General features: G+C 32.5%; 1 protein-coding gene across 1 annotated transcript in view; it reads right to left on the reverse strand.

The window, feature by feature from the left end:
* The window catches only part of LOC127708644 ((E3-independent) E2 ubiquitin-conjugating enzyme UBE2O-like), a 207,428-nt gene that overhangs the window by 111,595 nt on the left and 79,716 nt on the right, over nt 1-16,117 (reverse strand). The gene's annotated exons all lie outside the window — the stretch shown is intronic.

Genomic DNA, 16,117 nt, shown 5'->3' on the forward strand with positions numbered 1-16,117 from the left:
AAACAAAAGAAGGGTTTTGCATTCTTTATATGGTGAATGAAACTCTCTCATATGGTAAGCCAAACTCTCTCCAATAAATCAGAGAAACCAACCATACATTGACAGATTCTTTTTAATGAAGTTGTAATGTCTTTCATTTTTGTCGAGCCTGCTACTTTTGTCGCAGAAAGCTCGACATAGAGATAGTGATCCGGCTACAGCGGCGGCGGCGTTAGCTAACTTCTTAAAAGCTTTATTTTTTAGAAGGTGGAAGGTCTGGATGCTTCATACTTTGTATATGGATGCCTCATGTTACGAAGTTTCCGTCAGTCACATGTCCAATGTCCTTGACCTCATTTTCATGGTTCAGTGACTACTTGAAAAAAAAGTTAAGATTTTTTGTAATGCTAAATTCTCTCTTATTATAAGTAATAGGATAACTATATTTGGTATGTGCGTACCTTGCAAGGTCCTCATGCCCGTCAGACAGTTTTCACTTGACCTCGACCTCATTTCATGGATCAGTGAACAAGGTTAAGTTTTGGTGGTCAAGTCCATATCTCAGATGCTATAAGCAATAGGTCTAGTATATTCGGTGTATGGAAGGACTGTAAGGTGTACATGTCCAACTGGCAGGTGTCATCTGACCTTGACCTCATTTTCATGGTTCAGTGGTTATAGTTAAGTTTTTGTGTTTTGGTCTGTTTTTCTTATACTGTATGCAATAGGTCTACTATATTTGGTGTATGGAATGATTGTAAGGTGTACATGTCTAGCTGGCAGGTGTCATCTGACCTTGACCTCATTTTCATGGTTCAGTGGTTAAAGTTAAGTTTTTGAGTTTTGGTCTTTTTTTCTAATACTATATGCAATAGTTCAACTATATTTGGAAATATTTTATGATGTATTTGTCAGTCACGCAGGTTTTTTTTTACCTTGACCTCATTTTCAAGGTTCATTGTTCAGTGTTAAGTTTTTGTGTTTTGGTCTGTTTTTCTAATACTATAAGCAATAGATCAACTATATTTGTTGTATGGAAGAATTGTTAGCTGTACATGCCTGCCTAGCATGGTTCATCTGACCTTACCTCATTATCATGGTTCATTGGTCAATGTTTAGTTTATTTGGTTAATGTTAAGTTTATGTGACAGTTGTAATAAAGCTTCATATTTAGGACTATCAACATAATATCAATGATTAGTAAAGAAGGCGAGACATTTCAGTGTGTGCACTCTTGTTTTTTACTGATTTGTTCTTTAGGGTATAATTTAACCAAGCAATAGTTTTCATTTGGTTCATATGCCAAATAGATATTTTTTTATAAACTCTCATCTGAAATTGTAAGTTCTTGTCTGTATGAATGAAATTAGACTTTGGTTATACATTTGTATATCAGTTAGATAGAAACTAGACATAAAACAAAACAAATACATCTGGATGTCAACATTACAGTCTTCAATAATAGACATAGCCATTAAAAGTCTTCGTAACTTAAGATTTCATCCCTATTTTAACTTGAAAGTACCAAAAATATATATCAATTTTTCATTTTTATACGCCCGTTTACGGGACGTATTATGGTATACCGTTGTCTGTCTGTCCGTCCGTCTGTCGTCAACATGTCACACATTAACTAAAAAAAACACTTTAACTAATTTGCATGAAACTTTGGTGAATTGTTTATATCTATTGACGTGAGCTACCTCCTTTTCGTTTTTTATAAATTTTAAGATTTGATGTTTCCAAGTTTTGGAGTTTTATTCATTACAAAAAAGGGGGATATTCCAGTTTTCGATCAATAACTCAAAAACACTTTCACCAATTTGCTAGAAACTTTGGTGAATTGTTTATACAAAGATGCTTTGAGCAGTTTTCCTTAAACTTTGGTGAAATGATTATATATATTTCCTTTTGCTCCCTTTTGATTTTTATAAATTTCAGATTTTACGTTTACTAGTAATGGGGTTTTATTCATTAAAAAAGATGGGATTTTCCAGTTTTTCGGACAATAACTCAAATATGCTTTCAGCAGTTTTCATGAAACTTTGGCAAATTGTTTATATCTATTGACGTAGGCTCCTTTTCGATTTTTATAAATTTCAGATTTTACGTTTACTAGTTTTGGGGTTTTATTCATTAAAAAAAGGGGTAGTTCCAGTTTTTGGACAATATCCTTAGAGTGCTTTGAGCAGTTTTCATTAAACTTTGGTGACTGATTTTTATCTATTAAGATAACCTCCCTTTTGTTTTTTATAAATTTCAGATATGATATTGAGAAGTTATGAACTTTATTCTTAAGGAAAGATGATGACAAACGCATACACATTTTCATAGATCCTAAAAATAGATTTATACCAGACATGGTTTCTACCTATAGGAAAGCTTTTTTATTAGCTCACCTGGCCCGAAGGGCCAAGTGAGCTTTTCTCATCACTTGGCATCCATCGTCCGTCGTCGTCCGTCGTCGTTAGCTTTTTACAAAAATCTTCTCCTCTGAAACCACTGAGCCAAATTTAACCAAACTTGACCACAATCATCATTAGGGTATCTAGTTTAAAAAATGTGTCCGATGACCCCACCAACCAACCAAGATGGCCACCATGGCTAAAAATAGAACATAGGGGTAAAATGTAGATTTTGGCTTATATCTCTGAAACCAAAGCATTTAGAGTAAATCTGACTGGGGTAAAACTGATTATCAGGTCAAGATCTATCTGCCCTGAAATTTTCAGACAAATCTGACAACCTGTTGTTGGGTTGCTGCCCCTGAATTGGTAATTTTAAGGAAATTTTGCAGTTTTTGGTTTTTATCTTGAATATTATTATAGATAGAGGTAAACTGTAAACAGCAATAATGTTCAGCAAAGTAAGATCTACAAATAAGTTGTCGTGACCAAAATTGTCAGTCGACCCCTTTAGGAGTTATTGCCCTAAATAGTCAATTTTTAACAATTTTTTGTAAATTTTTGTAATCTTTTACAAAAATCTTCTTCTCTGAAACTACTGAGACAAATTTAACCATACTTGGCCATAATCATTATTAGGGTATCTAGTTTAAAAAATTTGTCCGATGACCCCGCCTTCCAACCATCATGGCCGACTTGGTTAAAAATAGAACATAGGGGTAAAATGCAGTTTTTGGTTTATATCTCTGAAACTAAAGCATTAAGGGCAAATCTGACAGGTGGCAAAAATGTTCATCAGATTTAGATTTATCTGCCCTGAAATTTTCAGACGAATCCGATAACCTGTTGTTGGGTTGCTGCCCCTGAGTTAGTAATTTTACAAAAAATTTGCAGTTTTTTGTTATTATCTTAGATATCATTATAATATCTAATATCTAATACTATTAATTATGATTTTAACCTTATTTTACATGATTTCCAAAGCAACAGTAAATACAGGTGAGCGACACAGGCTCTTGAGAGCCTCTAGTTTTTAAATCTTCTCCTCTGAAACTGCTGGGCCAAATTTAATCAAACTTGGCCACAATCTTCATTGGTATTTTGGTTTTAAACATGTGTCCAATGACCCTGCCTGCCAACCAAGATGGCCAACGTGGCTAAAAATAGAACATAGGGGTAAAATGGAAGTTTTGTTTATTATTTTGAAATCCGTTTTAAATAGAGAAAATCTGACAGAGCAAAAATGTTCGGAATGTTGAGCTCTACCAATTGTCCATATACATCAAAACTGTCAAACGACTTCTCATAGGAGTTATTGCCCTTAAATTACAAATTTTACCATTTTTTTCATTTTTGCCTACTATCTTGAAAACTATAATAGATAAAGTGAAACTTTAAATTGCAAAATTGATCAGCAAGACAAGTCGAATGGTTGAAATAGTCAGTTGACTCCTTATTAGAGTTATTGCCCTTTGATGACAATTTTTAACAATTTATTGCGCTTTTGCCTTATATCTTGAAAATCATAATAGATAGATAGAAACTTAAATAAGCAAAAATGATCAGCAAGACGAGATCTACAATTAAGACAATATGGAGAAAATTGTCCGACAACTCCTTATTGGAGTTATTGTCCTTTAAAAACGATTTTCCCCATTTTTTTTGCGTTTTGCCATATATGATAAAAAAATAATAATAGATAAATAGACACTTTAAAAAACACAAAAATTATCAGCCAGCAAGTCAAGATCTACTAACAAGTCAAATTTTGCCAATATAGTTAGTGTGCTGTCACTCTTTATAGGAGTGATTGCCCTTAAATGAGTATTTTTTCTACCCTCCTTTGTATTTTGAGCAAAAACTAAAGAAGATAAAGAGAAACTATACAGACTTAATGATCAGCAATACAAGATCAACAAAACAGATTTTTGTCATGAATTCTATTTTCGTCTACAATTTTAGATAGTGTCCTTTGTTGAATATGCACACAGACCAAGGTGAGCGACACAGGCTCTTTAGAGTATCTAGTTTATTTTTTACACCTTATGCATGATGATAGGAAGCATTCTGTATGTTTTCTTGTCTGGTTTTTGTGTAGTCTGTCTATTAGTCTCTCCGTCCTGTATCAAGTATGGTTTAGGTAAAAGGTATATAAAAATAAGGAGATGTGGTATGATTGCCAATGAGGCAACTATCCACGAGAGATCAAAGGAAGAGAATGTAAACAACCATAGTTCATGGTACTGCCATAGTATTTAGTAAGTAACATTTAAAAAAGGCCACTCCATGAAATCATGTAACACATTTAAAAGAGAAAACACATAAATAAAAAACTGAAAAGAAGACAGCAACCATCTACAACCACTGAATTGCAGGCTCCTTACTTGGGACAAGCACATAAAGACTGTGACATGATTTAACATGTGTGGGAGTGTTCAACCCTCCCCTAACATGCGACTGGTGTGTAACAGCACAACATAAGAACAAAATGTAAACATAAGTTGGAAAGCATTTGCCTCAGATTGGCAGGAAGCACAAAAAACAAACAAAAATACAAAAAGTACAAAGTACTGATCTAGCGTACTGGGCCTACTTGCAGTATTGAAAGCTAGCCCAAAGCCACTTTCAACTAATTAAAACCATGATTTACCTGATTAAAGCATCTATGAGTCACATTCAACAGATTAAGTGTAGAGACTTATAAACAATCTGAGAAAAACATAACCTTTTACAATGCCAAAATATAAGTATCAACAGGATGTAGGACCATAAGTGTTCATAACTGTATAACAATACATATTAAGTGATGTTTTAATTCATCATTTGTTAGTTTATTATTATTGTTTGTAACAATGAATTAGTTAGTTTACCTTGAATTTGTGGTCTTATTAACTTGAGATCTGAGTTTGTACTTACATTAGCAACACAACTGGTTCCACATGTGGAGCAGGATCTGCTTAACTTTCCAGAGCACCTGAGATCTCCCCAATTGTTGGTGGTGTTGGTGTTGCTCAGTCTTCAGTTTTCTATGTTTTGTTTTGTATGCTGTTGTTTGTCTTTTGCTTCGTTTTTTGCCATGACGTTGTCAGTTTGTCATGGACTTCAGAGTTTATCTCTTTGTTATCTTCCCACTCTCTTTTAATATACATGATCATTGTGATTTGAATCTTTAAAAGTATGTCTCTGATTTGGTTAAAGTTTTAGTTTAAGGTAGTTTTCCATGAAGGTGTAGTTACATCAACTAGAAAATTAGTACGCAAGTTTATTTGATGTGAAGTTTTTAAACAAATGTATTCCAAATTATTACTATGCCACGACAAAACTATTACCAACATGAAAACTTACTAACAAAAATCAGATGCACAATATGTTATCATCAATACATATAAAAAGTACATACACACTTGAATCATGGACATTTTATTGTCAAGGTTACATCTTTGATCCTTTAAAAAGCTTAATAGCAAATATTTCATTATTAGATATAACACATTACTTTATTTCAGTTCTGACATTTCAAAGCACTTTTACACCTCCCATCAATGCAAATTGATTTACCCCATAGTTCTTGATATGAATTAAGTGTTGAGGTTAAGCAAGAGTCAATTAGTGTGTACCACAAATTTTTTATACTATTAATATGTTAAAAAGTGAAGAAGACCTACCTGAATCTAAAAAAAAACTAATTGGACACCAGAATTATTTAATCCTTTTTAATGTTTTTGTCAAACAATAGAATGCTGGATGGTAGTTGTTTATGTTTCTGTCAAACAATGAAATTATGGATGGTGTTCGTTCATGTTTCTGTCAAACAATAGAATGCTGGATGGTAGTTGTTCATGTTTCTGTCAAACAATAGAATCCATTAACATCATTATCTAGATGGTGCTTGTTTGTGTTACTGCGAAACACATAGTATTCCTGATGGTGTAACTGTCGAACAACATAATATTCTGATTGTGATAGTTCATGTTACTGTCATACAACCGAATTATGAATGAATGGTGTTTGTTTATGCATACATCATTTTCAATATTAAAAAAAATAATTTTGAAATGCTTTGTTTTGTTACTATCCTTTGAAAAAAGGCTTTACTTACCCTTTCAAACACCTTTTAAAAATTATTTTGTCCTACCTGTGATGAAAGTCACAGAATTCGAGACATAGGGATGCCAATCCGACGATGGCATACACTATTTGTGTAAAGCTTTATATTTCAGAAGATCTGGATATTATATCTTGTCTACAGATGTCTTATTTTCTGAAATTATTTCTATGGTATGGCCATTGTCCTTTGTCTCTTTTTATGGTTTAGCGATTGCTTAAAAACACTTGTTGTTTTATCACAACTTCTCTCTTATTATTAGTAATATAGGTATTAGGGTAAATATTTAGTATGCTAAATCATGGCACAGTATATATGTCCAGTAGGGTTCATCTGACCTTGACCTCATTTTCATGAATCAACTTTAAGTTTGAGTGGGCAATTTGCAGAGGCGGATTTAAGGGGGTGGGGCTGGTCCCCCTTATGGAGCTACATTTATGGTTAATCTAGACTTTTTACCTATTCCACTTCAAACTTTTCTAGTTTGCCCCACCGCCCCAGCCCCTTTTTCAAAATCTCGATCCATATCTGCTTTGAGCAATAGGTCAACTAAATTTGGTGTATGTTATGACTGTAAGTTTTACATGTCCGTCTGGCAAAGTTTCTCTGATCTTGACTTTTTCTATTGTTAATTGGTCAACTTTAAATTTCGTGGTCAAGTCCGTTTCTCAAATACTATAAGTAATAGGTCAACTATTTTTGGTTTATGGAATGATTTCAAGGTGTACATGTCCAGTCTGACAGGGAATGATTTTTCTTAAAAGACGTGTACAATTTATTAGAAATTTTCTAAATTGTCGACAATATTCTAGGTTTAATTTGGATTTTAAATTCTGTGTCCGCCTTGATGCCAATTCGAATTCAAAGCAAAACAACAGTGATGTGAAAATACACTTACGGTCATAGTTCACATACTTATTTTATTTTATCAAAGTTTGTACTTGAATTAATTTGTGATACATTTGTTATTTTAATAACAGAACACACGATCAGAGACATATATACTTTATATGTCTCTGACACGATCAAAAACTTATTTTAGTACTTTTAATAGGACAGTCTTCATGTAATAACATAAACGAAACTCAATTAACTGCATCAGATTTTCTTTAGTAATGCTCGAGGCAGGAATATTTGATAGTCCAAAAAAATAATAAAAACGTGGCAGAGCCGATAAAACCAAAATTATAGTCCAAAACGTACAGCCAAACCTGGACAAGGAATTAGAGCTATGCATGATGGAGATAAATTCTTAACTCAAGTAAAACAATATCCGTATATTCATGACAGTGCCAAAGTAACGGCTACTGGACTGGTGATTCCCTCGGAGACTATCAGTCCACCTGCATGCAGAGGTATCGACCATTAGCTGCATTTATTTTATTCACTGTCACAAATAAACGCTCATTCCAACAGAAATCACGTTGAGGCATGTGCAAGAATATGTCACATTTCCAAGCGAGATAACCCAATCTGTTTATATTGGACAGTAGATAATTAACGATAACTCTTAACTCCTTCCAATAGATGTCGTTGAATATACTAATCTTGTTAAATACAACAGAGACATGTCTCTGATAAAAATTAATTAGCGTCTTCACGGGAGTTATAAATTACGATACTTGAGTTAGTGGTCTTTAAAAGGACTATAATATTGAGATCAAAACCTCGTCGAGATTATAAATCAATGTAAGAAGGGGAAATTATTTTGAAAAATTAGGGAAAAAATCCATAATTTTTGTTAATTGATCTTGAATGACACTTTTTAACAAACAGTCATAAAACGTATCTCATGAGTTTTGATGTTCATATATCTTAAAAAATACCATCTAGGAGGTTATATGACATCCTTGTTACCAAGAAATTTAATATTTTCATTTGTCCTTATGCAACAGAGCTGACGACGGAATTGGTACCGAACCGTAGCTTGTTGCAATTTAATCACCATTAGTAATGAAATAATTATATGGCATAATATCAGCTGTATTTTTTATAAACATTTTAACATCAGCAAACATAAGTTTGTCCTGCTTTCTAACAATAGGCTATATGCATTCATTCATTTCAGTACAATCATTCATTTATGCCTTGGACAAATAAGTTTGCTTTAAAATGATGCTATATATGTCTTTGAAGAAATAACTTACAAGCTAGATGTTTTTCATTTTTTAAATGTTTTATGTAAAAACGGCTAAACATATCTCAACCATCTTTAGTAAGTAAGGCGTAAGCAGACAAAAAGGTTCAATAAATCAAATTTAGACAATTGGTGAAAATTAAAGATATAAATTCTAAGACTAAATAATTGAAGAATAAGTCATTCAACAGTTAAAATATATTTTTATTGATATTGATAAGTAGAGCTCTCTCTCTGATTGATAAGTGAAGATTTATCAATTGTAATAACTAAAGACATCATCATGAAGCGAGCTAGGTCGCAAGCGCTTTTATAGTGGGTCTCCCTTTTTATGTGTGCTTAGGAGTAATTCTTATTTGAAAGTTTTCTTTCATATTTCAACTTATTTTCACCCATCTAAAATTTTCTAACTGCTATCAGTGCGATTTAATACTAACAGTATTTATATCTGATGTCCCTCTGTCCTTATTTTCAACAGTGCAAGAAAGGTATAAAATTTGCCTGAATTAAGTCACGGATAAAAATTCACAGGACAATAAGGGACGACATCAAAAGTTCAATGTAGGATAAATAAACTTAATTCACGTAGTTTTTTCACTGACTCCCCCCACCCCCCTCTTAACTTAATTTGGGAAAAATTGATTGATCAATACAGATATATGTAAAATCGATGTCAAATAAACAAAACTTGCAGCAATTTTTACCCCCACCCCCACCCCCAGACTATTTGAATTAAGTTTTTATCCTACATTGATCTTTTGATGTCGTCCCTAAATCAAAGCTCATTTATGCGATTCATAGTTTGTCTTTGATAAATAAATCGCCTTTGAAAAAAAGCAATTTACATTGTTCATGAACAACTGATTATAAAAACTTGGGAAACCATTTTCTTGTTTGAGATTTTTTCCACACAGCAAGAAAGATCGAAAATTTAAATTAAAAAAAATCAGGGACACAAATTCGTCGGACAAAACTAAATTAATAAATATAAGTTAGTTTTCATGAGTCGTGGGCATATGCACCAGAACAAAGGTGTTTTGAAATACAAGGAAACCCCAACATATCAACGAAGAAGGCCTCTTTTGCAGTGCATAAGATTAAAACTTGTCACCAGGTCTTCAGCAATCGGCTTTTTAATATCCATTTACAATGACAACACATTCATCATTGTAACAGAAACCAACATTCAATGTGTTGTAAGCGTTACATTTTTTCACACAAGAACATTTTGAACAGTGTATTTCTAAAATGCCCGAGAGACAACTTACATGTGTTTTGTATTGCACCATTAAGTAATTTAAAAAACATATATATAGAAATTAAAAGAAGAAATAAAAAAATAAAAGCAGCAAATTAAACTATATCTATACATAGATAACACTAATCAATTTACTTTCATGGTCAAACTAAAGAGCGAGGAACACGATTCCCTAAAAAAGAGTGATTTGAAATATTTTTTGCATTAGTTTTCGAGTTATCAAATTTGTTTTAATAGTTCCACCACATTGATGTAATGTCATTACAGGATGATACTTCCAGAACAAACCGTGCATACATTCATTACATGTACATATGTCACCAATTAACACAAGTTTGTATTGTATCAGATTCAATTTGATAAAACAAACAGTGGCATCCTGTTGAGCATATATTAGACATCGTAATTGGAGATAGGAAAGACAATCAAGCGACAGGGTGCCTGCTGATGATAAAATTCATTTGACAATATATCAATTTCGAACTTTTTTAATATACCACCTTTTCATTTTCTTTAAATATTATCGAAATACAATTGATGGAAAAATGTTTTACGGGTGAAAAAAAATTATTAAACAGCGAATCATTTATTATTATTTAAATGTAAATGTATACTTTATCATTTATCATTAAATACGTTTCACCAAATATAAATAAAAAATATCTTTATAGTCTCTATTATATGAAATTATACGAACTGTGAACTATCATGAACAAGAACCCTTATAGTAAAACTATTATGTCCTTGAACAGATGAGCTATCCCGACGAATACAATTTAATATAATTAAATATAATTTTATTTTGTATTCAATATTTATCGTTTCTATTTAAACAATAAAAAATAGCCACAGTGAACACTTTGAATTTGAACTTATTATGTATTATTTCATTTATTTAAGAATAACCGGAATTTAGTTTACATGTATAACAGTATGATCTTGTAATGTACGTTGTTTTCGTATATTACATTTGTGTTGGTTATTTTTTTCAAAGACAACTTTTCAAAACGCCGGAGACCTAAGAATTTCTTAATTTAAACTGACTTTTCTGAAATCAAAATATAGCTTATTGACAGGAGTATTCAACAGTATGTGTTAATAGTATTTCCTCCGCATATTAAGTGTGCTTCAATTTTTTTAGTTACTGCTGTCTCGTTTCTTTTGAGGTCATTCATCGATATTTACTGATGTGAGTAAGGGAATTTAGATAATGAATTTTCAAAAAATCGGAGACCTAACAATGAGATAAGATAAATAGGATTTTTTAATACCACCAGAAAGGTAAATCTATGTAGAATTCGGTCGTATGTGTTAATAAGAATTCAGATGATTAATAAAAATAATATGAAGAATTAATGAAGAGTACCTATTTATTTTCCCATTACTTTCTATGTTAATCGAACATCATTAAAAACATTGCACCCCGGGTGTCGCTGATAAGGGTAATCGGCCATTAGTGTCCTTCATTCTTGGGTATGATAATGAGATGTATGTAAACTCTGCATTGATGTAATTTTCTTAAGCGTTTAGTTTTGTAATAATGGCGAAATTTTAATTTATTTTTTGTATGAACAAAACTCAAGCGACAACAGTTTAAAGATGTTCAAATCTCGTAAATCGATTAAGTAGAGAAAAATCGAGGCAACAAACAGAAACTGACGGAATTGTATGAACTCCAGTAGGAGCGAGACCAGGTCCGCCGACAGGGTAAATAAAGGCAACAGTAGTATACCGCTGTTCGAAAACTCATAAATCGATAGAGATAAAAAAAAAAAAAACCGGGTTACAAACTAAAACTGAGGGAAACGCATCAGAGGAGAACAACGACACAACAAAAACACAATATTAAAATGTAACACACACAGAAACGAACTATAATATAACAATGGTGAGCGTCTCCTGTTATGCATGCGTCACCCACCATGCGAATTCACACTCCGTAAAGATGTTGCATTCGGGAAAAGGACACAATCGGTACAAAGCTACAGATCAGACGACTATACTAGTATCATAGAACTAAGACCCCGAAAACATGTCGTTAGTGAGTTGATACACAGACACATTGCATCGTCCGTTATATGTTATAATTATTTGTGAAATGGACATGAATGCAAAATCACCCAAATGGGTCGAACGTATAATGGCATGAACAATTGTAAATCTATTTAAAAATTGCAAATTCGAATCGACTCGATAAAATCATGCAAACTAGCAAGAAAAAAGGTCCTGATTCAAGAATCTAAGATTAACTTCTTAGATTAATAACCATCACCGCAATAAAAAATCTATGTTTTACTTATATTATGTTACATCATTGTTTAAAGAATTCGATTGTTTAACAAAAGGCTTGTCATTAAACAAAAGTGTAAAATCGTCTGGAGTGTGATAAGTATAGGAAGTCCAGTAAACAAAGTGAAAATTTTAGATACAAGTCAGTTAAAGCTAACAAAAACAACATACAATCATAGTAAAGAACATCTAACTTTAAAATACCTCTTGGATTCAATGGTAAGCAAATATTCGTTCTCAATATACAAGGATTTCTAAATCTTGTTCCATACGCAGCTGTAAATAAATTCTTACCCTCAAAGGAACATCGCTTATCCAAGACATTAAATGTTTCTGTTATTTCAATTTGAAGAGCCAATGGTTGTACAGTCATTAAAATGGCATGTTATGAACGTCTGTAGTTACATTGAGAGAGAGATAGAGATATTACAAAATTTCAATCCTGGTATTTATGATGAGTTTATTTGATACCCTTGTATTTTCTTATTTTTCAGAAGTCTTTATATTTTAATAATTGTTAAACATATTTAGAAATTTGCACCACCCTTTTGATCGCAACATTATGTTTCAATGTTCTAGGTGCAACTAAAAAATATCTATATGTCAATATTCTAACAGATGTTCTAAAATAACTTTAACACGTTAATTTTAACTATAAAAACAATGTCGTGACAGATATAGTTTCACTAAGTTTATAGAACGAACATGTAATTAATTGTGAAAATTCGATTTGTTAAATAAGAATAACATAAACGGTACCTTTTTCATTGCATCAGATGCGCATTTCGACAATTAATGTCTCTTCAGTGATGCTCTAGGTTAAAATATTTGAAAGTCTAAAACCTAATACAAACGTTGAAGAGCTGATAACACCAAAGACCAAAGGCATGATAAACCAAACCCGGAAAAGGAATCAGGGCTATGCACGAGGGAGATACTTTCGAATTTTATGCGACTGTCATACAAGTCAGAGATTTAGCTAGCTAAAAAAAACAGGTTTAATCCACCATTTTCTACATAAAAAAATGCCTGTACCAAATCAGGAATATGACAGTTGTTTTCCATCCGTTTGATGTGTTTGAGCTTTTGACTTTGCCATTTGATAAAGGACTTTCCGTTTTGAATTTTCCATGGAGTTCGGTATTTTTGTTATTTTACTGTCTCCTTAATTTAAAATGATTTCGACATTTTATAACAGCAAATCTGAATAGATCAATATCTGTATTTTCATGCCAGTATCGAAGTACTGGGCTAGTGATACTCTCGGGGAGTAACAGTCCATCAGCAGAGGTATCATTGGCGACCCAGTTGAAGAAATATCATTAACGGTAGGTACCTATTTTATTGACCAGATGCGTATTTAGACAATGTCTTTTTGGTTATGACCGATGCCAAAATATATTTAATGGTCCAAAACTTAATACAAACATTGAAGAGCAGACAAAGCCAAAACCGACAAAACGATAAGCCAATCCGGACAAGGGATCAGGGCTATGCTCTAGTGAGATTTATTCCGTAATTTAAAATGATTTCGAAATTTTATAACAACAATTTAAATAGAACAATATCCGTATTTTCATGCCAGTACCGAAGTGCTGGCTGCTGGGCTAATGATACACTCAGGGACTAACAACCCACCTGTAAAGGTATCGACCTAGTGGTGGTAGTAGTAACATTAACGATAATGATTTGTCCTTTCGATTAAGTGTTGCTGAATATCGTTATGATAAAGGATTCGAGAATCGTGACATACAGGAAGATTGTAGTGATGATATGTATTACCTATATATCGACAGTGATGTTAGCTCTATGTGAACTGGACCCGAACGCCAACCATATATACATTAATGTCCGTACGGACAGTGACAAATGTATACGAATCTTGCACATTCGTATCGAGTTGTTAAAAATAATTTCAACATAAACTCGTCTTTCCAACATCTGAGATAAAGCTTTCAGATTAATATACAATACTGAAATATGTATCAAATTGATACATATTCTTACATTTTTAAATTCTAATTTCATTCATACTCTTCATGAACGAAGTTAATTAATTTGGCAATGTGCGTTCCTGGTGAAGGCAAACCCAGAAATGCGCTTTGGACGCATAAACTTCACAAATTGCTATTTGTATTTTTGAACATAATTTGTGCCTTTAAGATGCAAATGATTTATAAAGAAATTTTCACATAAAAGTCATAGTGACCTAAATAACAATGAACAGCTTTGTGTTATATTGTTTGATTGTTATAAATTGAGTGGGAAACATATATAGCCATAGCTATATATGTGAATGGACCTGAATGCAAACTAAACCAAAATTTACATACAAGGATACCGGTAAACTTATATGAAGATAGCACGTTTCTATCGAGTTGTTTAACATCATGTCAACATAAATAAGCAAAAGAAAAGTAAATATCTGGGATTTGTATGAATTACAATTTCATTTATACATCGAGACACTTGTTTTAACTTTTACAACTACTTATAAATCACAATTTCCGGTCATGCAAAGAAACATCACTTCATACACATCTTCAAAAACAATACCTGCTGTTATTCAGACGACATTTGTGTACTACTAAAACACACTCGATTATAAGATCGAGTTAATGTTAAGACGAAAATGCCTGAATTTAGAAAAAAAATAAATATTCGACTTCTTCGTGTTCTTTTTAGAAAAGAAATATTTGATAAATTTGCGGATTTAAATTTTTAAAAACATCCACCTTCATCCAAGACGGACTTCAAACATTCAAAAAAGCGGAGGGGTTGTATAAGGGCTTTTTTAAAATTATTTTGAATGACGAGAAAGAAATGGTCGGGAAACTTGTGTTAACTTTTAGCAACAATATAATGAATATTCTTGTTGTCATTTAATTTATTCTAATGCATATTGACTGTCCTTAAGCAGCACAATTCATTGATAAATAGAATACGGATTACAACATATAGACGTTAGAAGTTAAGCGAAGAAACATGGAAACATGACATAACGATCGAAATGTTACACAAACGGATTGTTTTTTTTGTTTTTGTTTTTTTTTTGCACAATACAGGCCGTCAAATGTCAAAGCACTCGTTGACTATCGTTGACCTTTTGACGACTGGTTCATATGTACTAGCACAGTCAGTAAAATGACGATTTTTGAAAGTTATGTTTACATTGATGAGAAAGTCTTATAACCTTGTTTTCCCCTATATTCAGTAAAAACATTTTATTTTTTTGATAGCTATTAAACATTATTAAAAATTTGTAACACCCTTTTATTACTTTTTGTAAACCGCAACGTTTTGTTTCAATTTTCAAGGTGCAACTAAATAGCATTAGCTAAATGTCAGAATTCTATCAGGTGTTCAAAGTTTTTCACGTTAATTTTAGTTTTTTAGTAATGAAATGTATGTTGTCATGCTTTTTATGTATGTTGTACCTACATGTAAATATGGTAAGCAATTATTCACCTTGCGTTAAGTGAAGTTTATTGTGTCCAATGGTAAGTTTTCTGCATCATGTTATGCCCTTTGATGTTTATCTGTTCGTTTTTTTTCTTTCTTCATGGTCATACTAAGTATTGTGACTTCTACTATCAATACCACTGTTGGTGGACTGTTAGTCCCCGAGGATGTCATCAGCTCAGTAGTCAGTGCCTCGTTACTGACATCATTTTCAGACGTTTTGGACGAAAGGGAGGGTTGACGCGTTCAAATATGTTTAACCCCGCCACATTCTTTATGTGCATGTCCCAAGTCTGGAGCCTGTAGTTCAGTGGTTGTCGTTGGTTCTTGTCTGTCATATTTGCTTTTCGTAAATTGTTTTGTTATAAATTAGGCCTTTCAGTAGTTTTCTCAATTGAGTTCTTTCATATGTTTCATTTTTGGGCCTTTTATAGCCGACTACTAGTATATGGAATTGTTTTTTTCTCATTATTGGATGGCGT

The sequence above is a fragment of the Mytilus californianus genome, unplaced genomic scaffold (genome assembly GCF_021869535.1).
Source record: "Mytilus californianus isolate M0D057914Y unplaced genomic scaffold, xbMytCali1.0.p SCAF_7, whole genome shotgun sequence".
Taxonomy (NCBI): domain Eukaryota; kingdom Metazoa; phylum Mollusca; class Bivalvia; order Mytilida; family Mytilidae; genus Mytilus; species Mytilus californianus.